The following is a 4,901-nucleotide window of genomic DNA, read 5'->3' as shown; positions in this document are numbered from 1 at the left end:
GTTTTATTCATAAATTAAAAATGAAATTTTTGGACCGTATTTTTGGGATGTTTCATCCTCTACACCTTTTCTCCTCGCAATCTCCTCCTCTAACTGCTTATTAACACAATCCACCTGGCTCTCCAACACCCTCTTCTCCTCCACTAAAACCTCAATCCGTTGAGAAAAGCATTCCACGGACCCATCCAATGCAGCCACCTTGTCCTCCAAAGATGCTTTCTCCCCTGCCAAAAGATCATAGCACTCCTCGAACGACCACTTCACCCCCTCTAACTCCAGCAACCTCGCTTTCTGTTCATCCCGCTCGGCCTTAATCAAAGCAATCTCACCAGAACTAGCATCGCTCTGATGAAGGCGAGAGGCAATCGCCGCTATGTACGAACCAACCTGTGCAGCTGTATATAAAAGGATGTTCAAAAGATGTGAGTTAAAGAGAAGCTCCAAAGCCTTGATGGTAGCAGGGGGAAAGCATGGGAACCCCAATCGTATGTCGTTGCGTGTTGGGAAAGACGAGATTCCCGAGTTATCCCCCATCCTGGCACATATATGGTCGGCGTTGTTGGAGGAGTAGAAGCAAAACCCTCGACAGTACCCTCCCCAGTGGGAAGCAGGATTGGTGAGTTTGGAACACCTTTGCGAACAACATCTAAGTCAACACCAAAAACGTTCCCACCTAAGGCAGCAGTTTCCACTTGCTGCTCTTTAGGTTTACGGGGTTGTTCAGTCGCCCCTTCTCTCATCCCCTCCGACTGTTTCAGAGTGTCATCATTAGGGATGTCAACCACTACAGTGCCTTCCCCCCAATAGGAAATCCACGTTCCGCCTCTTGAGCAGGCATCAACCTAAAGAGTTGGCCTCAACGGACTCTACAAGCGGCGAATCCAGCTAGGAAAGTCGTTGCTTGGGGGCCGCATGGGTGCCACACCGATTCAGTACGGTCAACTCCTCCTCATCTTCCGTATCAAAAGGAAAAGGGTCCTCACATGAAAGAACAACGACAGGCACGTCAATCAACATCTTACCAACAAGAGAATCAAACCTTGGTGGAGAAGCAACAAGAGGGTTGGCAAGAGCCAAGGCACAGTCAGGACTGATTGGTGAAGAGAGCGTCTCAACCTAGGGCGCTTCTCGGTATTGGCAGGTGCCCTAAAAGCGGCCCCACAGCACCATCTCAAAAGGAAGGATCCTCTCGTGACCTGCAAACGAGAAACAAGCCAACATAGTTCGCAAAACACACAAGCAAACACAAGAAAAAGCAATCTAAAGGGGAGGAGAGGTACTTACCGTCCATCTCAACATAGAACTGAGGCATCATCCCCCGAGCCCTCCAAGCAGTGCTCATCCCAACTGCAGCCAACATATGATCCTCCCAATCCTTGCCATTCATGCAAATGGTCTTCAATTCTTGCGCTACAGTGGCACTGGCACCCCATAATTCTGGTGCTCGATCGGAAAATGTATTCAAACAAGGATAGCCAAAACCAAAAAGGTTGCAACTTACCAGAGTCACCGGTCTTGCAATTTCTTCTTCGGAGGTTTTTGGTTAATGATAAATGCATGAACACCCCGCCTTTGGGAAAAATTCCAAGCACCAAACTGAGTAGAAGAATTGAATAAAGCTTTGAATGCCCAAAACTATGGCATAACTCCAAGGGTCTAACAGACGAGTTCAAAACCAAAAATCTTGTTGACATCGTTTGAATTCAAGTCATCCACGCGGAAGCCATACTGACACATTACCTCATCGAAAATTCCATCGTTGGCAGCCTTAAACCAGCCTCGAATATCGGAATGGGGATTCCAAATTTCCCCTTCGAGGGACGAGAAATTATAGCTCCCTTTTGAGGGTATTCCATATCATGTTCATGATGGGTTTCGAGCAATACATCATTCCTATGGTGTACATGCAAACCCTAATAGGTTTTGGATCTAGTTTGTCTAATGAACAAAGCTATAAACCCTAGATCTAACATATTATGAACTGAAATAAGGTTTAGAGATTACCTTTGATTGTTATATAGCAATAACAATCAATCCTTGGCTTTAGAAAGCTTAGTGCCTCAAGTGTTGCACCTCTAATGGAGTCACAAACACCACTAAGCAACTTGGATGAAGAGGGAGGAGAGAGGAGGCACCAAAAACGACTGGAAACCCTAAAGGAAGTATTCACCACTTTTTTGGGACCATAAGGGTTCCTTATATATGCTGACTATTAGGGTTTACAGCTAGGAAACTCAAATCTGACTGCTTAAGCCCTAAGCAGCCCATGGACTCCTTCTTTAGAAGCCTTGGATGATTTCTAATGGGTTTCCCCATAGAATTCGTCCACTCCAACTTCTATGGAGTCCATTAGCCCATCTATGTAATTATCTTATAATTACACAATAAGTCCCTTAAGTTTAATTAATCTCTTTTAGCCACAAAATTAATTCTTTATTAATTCTTGACCAATATTAATTAAACAACATGATTTCTCCTTTAATATATTATTCTCATAATATATTAATAAATCATAATTAAACCTTTCTCTCCTTAATTCATCCTACATATTGCTATGGTGAAGGCAACCCAAAAGGACCATGCTCATAATCGGGTCAAGTACATACCAAAATAGTTATGGACTTAGACACTAATCCAACAATCTCCCACTTGGATAAGTCTAATAACTATTTTGCGTAACTTCAGAACCTGATCAGCAATCGTAGCTTTCAAAAGCCGATGTCAACTCTGGTTTTATCAAATACGCGTGTCCTTTAGATAAGGGATCATATATTCCTCCATTCTCAAGATATCGTATAGACACAAGACATGAATTTGATCATTTTCTCTATACTGTTTCCCGAGTTCTGATTTATGACGACTGACAATAGACTACAATTGAACACATCAACTTAGTCCCGGCTTGGCCAAGCGCTTAGGGTTCCATCGCTAAATCATCTAGAGGCCCACAAATATCACTTTTATCCCACTTTGGGTAAAAGGAATGGATAAACCTCGACTCAAATGCTCGCTTGCACTTACTCATCAAATCACACACAACAATACGTTTTATAACACCAAGTTACTGGTGAGTTTACTTATCATCAATGTGCAATAGACTAGCAAATAACAACTCACACGTCTCGGTTTCTAGAATATACAATATTATCATCTCACAATCAGTCATGATAAAATCCATGGAGTGATTCAAGTGAGCGTCGGTTTGATCCAATACTCTAATCTTATTAAAGCACTCATGAACTTTGCATCAAACTTGTGCTATGTCTAAACACTTAGACAATCTACAGACAGATTCATGACAGTCTTCTTTCATACCTACTTCCAACGTATGACCGACTGTGGAGATTCGAATAACCCAGTTATTCTGGAAGTCAAAACATGCAAACTGAAACACAACAATAATAACTAATCCTATGTGGCCCCAAACTTGTGAGAGTAAATAAAACTTTTCTATTTAACCACCATATCGATTACTTATTATTTATCATTTAATGTTTCGGATAATCAACTCATTACTTGAATTACAAAAACAATTGTCCCATGCTCCAAGCATGCACATTTTGTTTCCTATGGTCCATGCTTTGTGAAATAGATCAATTGAAAACTTTTCCAATGATGCTGATTTCACAATTCCTAATCCTCATCGTTAGTGTAAGAACACAAGGTTCTTTCCACTACTAGAATATGTTAGATTCTAACATTTTATGCAATGATCCTTTTGTAATGTCATAGCACAAAAGTCACCAAGACTCGGCTAATGAAATTCCAAGGTATTCTATCGGAAATTGTTACAAGACAACTCCATAGACGCGAAGTCTCACATTCAAAGTACATTCCTTTGAACATCTCTCTTGCATAAATGTTTCTAATCTAGACATAGACTCTCAATATCCAACTCCCAATATGGAAACATTTCCATATTTTCCATATGAAAACTCATTCTAAATAGAATCTTATTTATTCAAAATAATGTCAACATGGTCCATCCAATACTATACTTCCAACTACTCACAAGCAACAAATCCTTAGCGAACCTCAGATCGTCCTTTTCCCTCTTAATGCTCCAGGCACTTGGAAAATTAGAACGGTCGAATATTATGGCATATACAATCGATCCTATACCCGAAGCGTATGGGACACGATTCATAATGTCTTACATAAAGACCTGATACTTTACCAGTCTTTTGCTATAATATTTCTAATTTCCATGTTCTCAAAATTTGATTATGAAAAGGGATGTTGTAATCATAACTAAATTTGAGAATGCAATTATCCTTTCCATATATAGAATTCCCTCATGATAAACCATTCCAACACAACATTCATATATATATTTGACTAAATTTGATTAAAATTCCACAATCTAAGCCTTTAGATTTGAAATGAAGTATAATATTCTCTCCCTTAATTATAGCAAAACAAATTTTCAACCCCTGCAACTTTGCAAAGTGAATCTTTGTTTTCTACAATTAATATTGCTAACTTGAAGTACTTGAAATAATAATCATGCTCCCACTAACACGATGATTATTACCATACAAGCATAACACTTATGCTCCCTCTAGCTTTGACATATATCTAGAAAACATCTGAACTTTCAGAAAACAATGCTTATTGAATTCCTTGAGTTCATATTTCTAAATACTTGATGCTTTGATAAGCCTTTATCTAATCTTCTTAACCTCATACACCTTTGTCTTAGAAATCTCACATGTGTGTCCAAACAACTTCAGAGCTTATGTTACTAAGTCCCAAATGTTCAGACTAATTGCCAAATCTCACAATTCGAACTATGAAGAGGGATGCCGTAGTCATAATCGAATTTGAGAAAACAATTTTCACAATTGCAATCTTCTTAAAATCTCTCTTAGTGAAAGCATTTCCTTACAATCATTTTCATG

The sequence above is a fragment of the Lactuca serriola genome, chromosome 9 (genome assembly GCF_051521515.1).
Source record: "Lactuca serriola cultivar US96UC23 chromosome 9, Lser_US96UC23_V15, whole genome shotgun sequence".
NCBI classification, from domain to species: Eukaryota; Viridiplantae; Streptophyta; class Magnoliopsida; order Asterales; family Asteraceae; genus Lactuca; species Lactuca serriola.
This window is presented reverse-complemented; position numbering follows the sequence as displayed.